The following is a 9,854-nucleotide window of genomic DNA, read 5'->3' as shown; positions in this document are numbered from 1 at the left end:
CCTGCCCAGGAGGATGGGCTATTTCTCAGCCTGCTCCTGGGGCGAGAATCCACACAACCACAGCTGGCCCTGAATCAACTCAGGCTCAACACAGGGAGGTAAGGGATCCCCTGGGCAGTGAGACTGCCAGCATTCTAGTGGAGGGCACAGGGCCACCCAAGCTGCCAGGCCTTTGCAGTCCTCTCTGATATTAGATCTTCTGGTCATGGGATACCTGGATATGAGAGAGGTGGCTGAAGGCAGGGAGCCTGGGGTTTACACCTTTTCATTTTATGCTCTGCAGAGCCAGCCCAGACATGCACCTGCTGTGTGACCCTGGGTAAATCACTTTCCCTTTCTGGGCTTCCATAAATTAAACTCAACAGTTTTCATGGGCTAGAATACTCTGTTTGTCTGAGCTTGTGAAAGAGAAGCAAAGAAAAAGGGGTGGGGAGTTCTCTTCTTCTGTATTCCTGGCCTCACCCAGAGTGGTCTCTAGGGAGGTGGCAGTGGTGGGGTATCACTGGGCGGGGGCCACCTTGAGCAGAGCTGGAGCTGTGGCTCTGACATCCAGGCCCTGAGAACCTCCTACCGCATCATCTGGTCTTGCCTCAAATATCCTGGGCTACCACCAGGCTCTGTCATGAGGCCCCCAGACACCTGGTCTGGCCCCATTCCCATGTGTCACCCAGCCCCGGCCCCTCCTCCTTGGAACTTTGCCCCACCTTATCCACACCACCTGATCTTTCTACCTCTCCACACACATTTTGGGCAGGACAAGATGAGGTAAGAAGCCTCTGTCATCTGAGCCCAGCCTGGCAGGTCCTCATGTAACCCTGACACTAAGGAGCACCCTCCCTGTCAGTCCTGACCTGGTGCAAAGGCTACAACTGGTCTCCAGAGGGTTGCTGAGATTCCACCATGGTACGTGGAAACTCCTGGATGCGGTCCCCTCAACCCCACTCCAGGCCCTCGCCACAGCCCCCCACTGGCTCTCTTCTTGAGACCCCCCCCTCCAATCCAGCTAGAGGTTCTGTAAGTTTTGGATATATCATCCTTTTGCTTAAACTTTGGCCCACAGGATGAAGCTCAAACTTTTCAGAGGATGTTCAGGCCCCACTCTTCTGGCCAGCCCCTTCTCCCCTGCCTCACTCCCCATAGCACACCTCGTGTTCTGGGCACAGCACATTTCTAAATAGGACTTGTTTTCTCATACTCCAGGGCCTTTGCACAGGCTGCCTCCTCAAGCTAAAATGTCCTTCTCCACATCTTGGCTCCGTGGATTCCTCTTCCTGTCTCGGGACCTAGCCCAAATGTCTCCCCCTCTCAGAAAGCCTTTTCCCCCTTTTCCACCCAGTCCCCACCCCAAGTGAGTTTGTAACCCCGTCTTCTGCATATTCCCACAGCTCTCTCACATCTCGGTGGGATGAGGCAATCTCTCTGTTTTTAAGCCTCTATCCTCCCACTAGTCTGGGAACGTGTTTATCTGGGAAGACATCTTATTTATCTTTGATTCCATGGGGCCTACTTTGTGTCAGGCACATAGTAGGTGTCCAATCATATCTGCTGGATGATAGAAAAGCTACTCAGGGTTCTGACACTTACAGGTCTAGCCTCTGCTCGGTGTTCTTGGATAAGCTGCTTTATTTCTTGGTGGCTAAGTTTTCCTGTCAGTTGGTGCTGGTATATGTCAAGGGTTTTCAGAATATGGTAATAAAGAGAAGCCATGGAAGTCGCTCAGGAGATGATCAATGGTGTGGTATAAATTTCTAAGACAGTCACCCTTTGATGATCCCTGGAAAAATTTAATTCTACCTTGGCTCTCTGCCACCTCCTAGCCTGAGTTCAGACCCCACCCTTGGCCATGGGTCAGGAATGAAAACTATTTGTAATATTGTCCCCACCAGAGGAGATAGGAAGAAAATTGGTGCTGCATGTAGGAAAATATATACACGTGTGTGTGTGTGTGTGTGTGTGTGTGTACGTATGTATAACATTTATCATAGTAAGAAGCTGGTTGCTCATTCTATAGTAAGAAGGATGCTAAGTTTGCTTTGGAAGTAAATTTAGCTCTTTGGTAAGTTACCCTCTCCAGGCCTACTGAAAAAACCTTTAATTATTTCCTTTATTAAACATGTTATAGAGGTACCTACAGAAAGCTTGGAAATACATAGATACAGCGAGAGAGAGAGAGAGAGAGAGAGTGCGAGAGAGAGATCACCCCTATAATCTCTATGCGAAGAACACCTTCTGTTAACATTGTGTTGTACTCCTGTCAGACGTCTTTTGTTCCAGGTGTGTGTGTGTGTGTGTGCTCACATGAGTGTATTTTTCAACTTTATTTTAGAATATTGGGATTGCATTGTTTTGTAAACTCACCTTTTTAACAAGTGAAAATGCAACCCAAATATGTTTCTGCATCAACGCATGCCTCTAAGTGGATGATAAACCTTCTAGTGTGGGCTCTTGGAGTCACTTTTCTGTTCCCTGTGCTGTCAGCCCCCACGAATGACCTGCAGTTTGCTGAAGGAGTCCGAGTTGCTCTAGATGAGGACCAATCTCTTCCTTCAGAGAGCAGTTCACCCGCTTATCACACCTGTCACTTTTCGGCGTTTCTCAACCTTTAGCAGGACCCCCCCTTCCAGAAGTACAGCCACCCCTAGACTCCCTCCTGTGCATGTTCCCCAAGAAGTGTGCAGAACTTTCTTTCCAGTGGTGTGTGTTATGAAAACAAGTCAGCATCGTTTTCACTTTCTAAGTATGGGTTATATCTTCTCGCTGAATGTCGGTTTTCAAACAGCACATTCTCTCCTCTCCCATATCATCCAGCCCCCTCCTCACTCAACCAGCTGCCAGTCGGCTCTGGTGGGAAAGGCTTCTCGGGCACAGGGAGTGTGGGCTCAGCTCTGGGCGGTGAGGGACATAGGGATGCCCACTTTCAATGCCACGCCGGGTGCCTGGGAGGGAAGTGACTTGTCTGAGGTTTGCTTAGTGAGTCAGCAGCTTGGCCCGGCTGCCCTGAGAGTGCTGGGAATCGGCTCCAGGCCTGGGACTGCGAGGCCTCAACCTCTGACGTGTGCTGTCTTGCTCAGGGCGGAAACCTCTCTTCTTGGGAAGGAGGGGCAAAGGCCCTGGGGTGCCCCTGAGCTTGGAGATGCCTCCCTCTGCTAGAAACTGCACCGGGTGCTTCTGGGTGGTATTTTCCTGTGTGCGTCTTCTCTGTCCAGCCAGACTGTGACTGTGCAGGACGTGAGCTTCCTGTCTCCTGTACCTTTCCAGGTTGAACCCTTTCCAGCTCATTGCTGCAGGAGAGAGAAAGTGTGCACAGAGGGCAGATACTGGAACCTGGCTCTGAGCTCCCCCACTCATTAGCTGTGAGGGGCAGTGTGAGTCACTTCATTTCCTAGTGCCTCAGTTTCCTCAGCTAAAAGAATGGGAATACTGGGACCCCCTCTCCACCCTGCCACAGGGCGGATAGGTGTATTGAAATCTCATGCTGTCATCTGGTGACTCAAAGCAGGTACTTAACAAATGAGCACTGTTCCTTTTGCTTCATCTTGCCACTGCCCATCTGGGAATCACAATGGCTCCCTACCTTGGGAACATGGCTCTAAAGTCACAGACTCATGTTAAGGGCTCTTTTCCACATTCTTGTTCCAATCCTTGTCTGCACCAAGGTTTTGTGAAGGGGTCATGGTGCCCCAGTGAGCACACAATTTATAAAACAACAGAGCTTGCAATGCAGATGCAGCTCCGGAACAGGCTCCCTAGTTCCCCGTTTTGAACATGGAGTACAGGAGCCCCCCAGCACTTCCACACAGATATTCTGAACCCCTCAGACCCCAGAAGCCAGCCTTATCTCTGACACTGCTGCCAACTCTAACCGGCCACCCTTTTTCCCAGCAATAAACCTTCACTCAATCTGCTGCAGCACCCACTCAGGTGCCCTGCCCCACCTTCGCTCTCTCTGAAGCTTTGTATCCCTGAAACCTGCCCTTCTGGGCCCTCTTGGGTCTGTATCCTGCCTCTCTTGTGACAGGTCCACCCCTGCATGCCTATTGGCCTGCTGCCTTCAGTCACATACTGCCCTATGGTGTTTTGGCCTCTCCTCCAGATAGAACCTTCTAGAGGAGAGAGATCAAATCAGTGTAATGGCTGATTTATGGGAAAGAGTGGACAGTTAAGTCCAGGTCAGGGTGTGAACCTCAGAAGGTTACTTATCAGCTCAGGTAGGAACCATGAGTAAGTTCCTCCGAACCTATTTCTTCATCTGTGAAGTGAGGATAATGAGCTAAAGTGCTTGGCATTTGGTAGGTACTCAGTATTAAGTTAGAGATGGCTTTTATTGTGCTATTTTTGGCATTCCCCTCTGGGCCTTGCACATTTCAGAGGTTCCTCAACTGCTCCAGAAATGAGGAAGCAGCACACTGTGGATGGGGTGGCAGCTGGCACCAGTGGGAGGGCCGGGAGGCTGTGATGGGCACAAATGCACAGGGAGGACAGATTGGGTCCAGTCTGAGCTCCTGCCCAACGCTGGCATCCTCAGCCTTCTCACGGGCTCCCCTCCATGCTCCGTTTTGGAGATTTCCCAATAGCTGCTCACACAGGTCAGAGTGTGGCATACCCAGAGATAGAGGATAGGGACTCGGAGGCAGTTTCCAGCACTCCCTCAGCCAGCAGCACAGTGTGGTAGGAAGAGCAGGGCTGGAGAGTAGAGCCCTCGGTTGGTGTTTCCCTTGCCATTGGCTCTGACAGTGACCTTGGGCAAATCCCTTCTTTTACCTGGGGCTCACTTCCCTCAGCTGTACTGTGAGGTGGCTGAAGTGGCTCCCTTCAACTCTGACATTTTATGACTCTGAATTCAAAAAAATCTTCCAGTCCCAAATAAATTAGTATCAAGGTAATATTTTATTCTAAAATTTCAGATTGAGTGGCAGTGGCTGTATGGGTGCAGGGAAGATTATGGTTGAATAATGGGTGGCAGCATTAATTAATTAATTTGTTCATGTAATTAACCATATACTTAACCCTTCATTTACCTAGTGTTCTGTGCCAATGTGGCAGGTCAAATATGACTAAAAATACTCTGTCACTCCCTGTACCAAAAGGTATGTCTATTTTCCTACTCCATTGATTCTGGGCTGGACCTAACACTGCTCTGGCCAGCATAATACAATGGAAGTGATGGTCTATGTGCCTTTTCATTATAAAAGGGTGGTCAGCTTCCACTAGCTCCTGATTGGAGCCCAGCTGCCATGTTGCAAGAAAATCCAAGCAACCACATGGAGAGGTCTATGTAGAGGAGAATCAGGACTCTGAGTCACCAGTCTCAGCTGAGCTCCTTGTCAGCTGAGTGTCAACATACTATGGAGCTCGAGCTTCTTGGAAATGGATCCTTCAGCCCCAGATGAGCTGCCCTCGCTGATGCCACGTGGAGCAGAGAAAAGCTATCCACATGAACCTTACTCAAGTCGCAAAATCATGATTGTTTTTTGAGTCTCTAAATTTGGGGATAGTTTGTTATGCAACAATAGATAACAGAAATAGAGCTAGTGCTGGTATATGGATTTGCTGGCCACATATAGTGGTTTTGGAAAGTGATCTTACAGAGCAGGAATGAACACAAAACAGAGGAAGAGGAGTGAAAGCCAATTTAAGGTGTACTTCTGAGTTGTCCACCACTGTGGGTGTCTGATGTTTGATCCACCTGGGACCTTCTGAGGAGCCCTACAGATTGTGTCTCAGAATTGTCTGCCTGAGATGGAAGAGAGAGGCGGTTAGCCATGGGTTCCTACTTCCAATTGGCTGGGTTGTTCCATGGATGTGCATGCATCCCTGCACTTCCAGAATGTGCATGCATGAGTGCCCTGCTGATTCCCGATGGTGCTGCATGCTGTGACATCAGAGAAGTCCCCAGGCAGGAAACAGGAGACATTTGGCAAATGCTGGAGATGAGGTGTTGTGAGCATGAAGAGGACAAAATCTGTATGGAAGAGGTTTTTGTAGCCTTGGCTCCAATCAGAGATGAGACCATGAGAAAAAGAGGTAGCTCACAAGAGGTATCCAGGATGACAGGACCTTTGAGGATCTGCATGCCTAGTGCCCCTTCTTAACACATGGCAGTTGCTACTCCATGAAGCTGTCTGGCTATCTCAGCTGCCTCTGAAGGCTGGAGTTTATTCTGGGCTCTGAGTCCAAACCACCATCTATCTCCTGGTTTAGATTTTGAAAATAAGTGCCTTTAGACAGCTAAGAAGGTCAACTGTTATTGTCCTTAAGACAGAAGCCACTGACTCAAATTAGTACTTCTTGCCAAAATTCTTGAGCAGCACTGCTTGACTTTCACCAATAGCTCTATCCTTTTGCTATAAAAGTTCCAAAACCTTTGTCTACCTGTCTGGCCTAAATCATTCACAAATGCATGAAGGACATTTGGAATCCTTCATAAGAAAACACCCAAGGCTGGTATACATGAGAGGCTCTGGGCAGTTTTGAGCTGTGTTACTTCCTTTGCTCTGGGGTCATGGAGGTAGCATTTCCAGATTCTGCTGGAAGCCTGAAACCCACAGGAAGGACAGTATCCTGGGTAACTCTTTGGGAATAATGGGGCCTGGATAACATAGTCTAACTGTATCAGGTTCAGAAAACTATTTCCCTGTTCTCACTCTGGTCCAGTTGCCCTTGAGCCTTGACTAGATGCCACATTGCCATGTTTTTAGAATGTTAGAACAGGAAGGAGTCTCAGAAAGATCCAAAGGTTACCTCACTCCTCATTTCAAACACGTGTGTACCAGGAATGGTCTCTGTTTTCTCAACTGTTTGAGTAGGTGAAAAGAATTTTACCGAAGTTAGAAGATCCTTTGCATTTTTTAGAGGATATTTTGCAAGTTCCACTGTGAGGAGGTATAATAAAGCATTCATGGTTGACACAAGTTTGGACATAATGCATTTTAAGGTAGACACCCTACTGAATGAGTACAGGGTGATGACATTGCTGTTGGGGTAGACATTTTCTGAAGAAGGAACAAATTCTGTCTAGTGTTGCTCAAATCCTCCTTTTGACTTTGTGTGCACAAGTTCCAAGAACAGAGGTTCTGTCCCCGGGGACCTGAATGGTTTTTCAGCATTAAAAAGTAGATGTTGTGGTCTCATTAAGTCCAGAACAGAGTGGCTTGCACTCTTACACCATTCGACATGTGCACAGAGTAGTGTAAATGTGTACAGGAATGGTGCCCTTTGAGGGCGTGGATGAGATAAGAGTTCTCATCTAGAGGGTAGAAGTTCTGGATGCTTCTGCTAAGGTTCCACCATGTGACCTTGAGCAATCATTTCACCTGACTACTGGCTCTGTTTCCTCATCTGTCATGGGGGAAGTGTTCCTTGCCCTGCCTGTCTTACTGACCTCAGTCAGATAATGGGTGTGTACAAACTGGCTCAAACCACTGACAGGAGAGAGATGCTTCTAGGATGACTGGATAAAGGAGCAGCCTTTCAATCAATGTCTCCTACTTCTCTTCTGGTTCCCTTTGTATATTGTCTTCCTTTGCTCATGCTGGAATCACAACTACTGGCTGCTCTGGTCAGAGCCCTGCCTGCCCTGTAGAAAAATCCATGAATCACTCACTAAGGCTGGGGGCAGGGTGGGTGGGGTGAGAATACAGCATTTTGATTGGTCCAGCTTGGGTCATGTGCCCATGCATGGCTCAACCACTGTGGCCAAATGCAATGGAGTACTATGTGCTTATCATCTGTGGCCCAGAAGGGAGGCACAGTGGTTAGGAACCCCCATCACAAACACTTGATTGGAGTAGCAGGAGGAGAATACTTCTTCAAAGAAGGAGTTCTTGATCTTGGCAGTCAAAACTGTAAATGCCCACTGAGGTGTGGGGCTACCTTATAAGCTTACCTCTAAGCCATATAACTGTAAGGTGCCATCAATGTTTCAGTTGCTAGTACTGTGCCTGACTTTGTATGAGGAGGAAGAGGGAGCGGGACCCTGCTCCACTGTGAGTATCCTGGCCAAGAAGCATGGGGATTTAATTTCTTATCCATCACTGAAAATGCTGTTTTCATTTAGATAAAACAGTTCTCCCCTTTAAAACTGAGAACACAGGATGGTGCTTCTCCTCATCATGGTTCTCCTTTTCTACTCCATGCACACAGCCATTTTTTCCTGAACAGGCAGCAACGCTCAAGTCTATGGGCCTGCAACATGCACATTCCACATGTGAGGTGGAGGTAGGCATAATGGGGGTACAATGGCTCCTGGCTCTCAAAGAAGTTACAGACTAGCCAGCAGCATGGCTGGCCAACAAGCAACAGCAGTGCAGAGAGATGAATGCTCAAGAGCTGGTGGGGTAGAGGAGCCTGGGATGCCCCGTCTTGGGAGAGGAAGGTCCCTGCTTTTGTGAACTTCCCCTCCCTGCCCCCCTGCCATTGCTGGACTACAAGGAAAGCAGTAAAACATGGAGGTGAAGAGAATGAGCCCCATCTATCCTGCCTGGTGTTGTTTAACCCCTGCTCATCAGCTTTCTCATTATACTGTGGGGATGATAATATTAGTGCATGCATCATAGAGTGTCATGAATTTAAAAGATGTTACTACGTAACAGTGCTTACAAGAGTGCCTGGCTCACAGTATATGTTCAACACATGTAACTTGTCACCATGTGTTGCATTCAGTATTTACTTGTTTATTCACTTTCTCTCTCTCTCGACTAAATTATAACCTTCATGAGGAGGGACTTCTTTTTTAAATTGTTTGGTGCAATAATCTCCGGCTTTGAATAGTCACTCGCACACAGACACTTACTAAATATTTGTGTATTGTATATATGATCACTAACAGTATACTTGACTTGAATTATTTTAGTAACCTCCTCCCAGGCTCTATATACCTCCAATAATTTTGCTCTCCTGCCTAAACCTTTTAAAGGCTCTTGGGACTCCTGAGTGGCTCAGTTGGTTAAGAATCTGACTCTTGATTTCAGCTCAAGTCATGATCTCATGATTTGTGAGATTGAGCCAAGTGTTGGGCTCTGTGCTGACAGTGCGGAGCCTGCTTTCACTCTCTCTCTCAAAATAAATTTTAAAAAACATTAAAAAAAGATAAAGTCTCACAGGTTAACATAAAGGAATGGAAGGAAAAGTAGGATAAAAACAAAGAAGGAGGCAAACCATAAGAGAATCTTAAATACAGAGAATAAACTGAGGGTTGCTGGAGGGGAGGTAGGTGGGATGAGTTAAATGGGTGATGGGCATTAAGGAGGGCACTTGGTGGGATGAGCACTGGATGTCATATGTAAGAGATAAATCACTGGATTCTACTCCTGAAGCCATGACAACACTGTATGTTAACTAATTTGAATTTAAAAGAAATTAGGTCTCCTATATTTACAAATCAAGAGTTCACACCCATCCCACTTCTCTATAATTGGCCTCATCCTGTGTGGACGACATTGTCACTTTCTCTTGCCCCTATCCCTACAACCACCTGCCACAGTCTGCTCGCTGTTCCTGTTTTTTCTCCTCCAACCACAGCGTTTACATATGCTTTTATTTTCTTTCTATGTAACATGACTGCCCCTATTTCCCCCTTAATTAGAATCCTAATTCTCTTTCATAGTCCATTTCACACTGTCTTTCATTTGAGAGCCTCTCCTTGACCTCTCCTCTAATACTACATTTCTCCCCTTTGTGTGTCTATTTTGGTATTTGTCTTGTTTTTCCTTGCGTTAGCATTAGGGGTGTATACATCTGCCTCCTGTTTCGACCAGGAGCACATTTAGGGTACTAACTGTGTCTTTTTTGTATCTTTATATTCCTGACCTATCCCAGTGCCTGGCATATCATAGGAACTTAATATGTGCTTGTTG

The sequence above is a fragment of the Suricata suricatta genome, chromosome 1 (genome assembly GCF_006229205.1).
Source record: "Suricata suricatta isolate VVHF042 chromosome 1, meerkat_22Aug2017_6uvM2_HiC, whole genome shotgun sequence".
Lineage (NCBI taxonomy): Eukaryota > Metazoa > Chordata > Mammalia > Carnivora > Herpestidae > Suricata > Suricata suricatta.
This window is presented reverse-complemented; position numbering follows the sequence as displayed.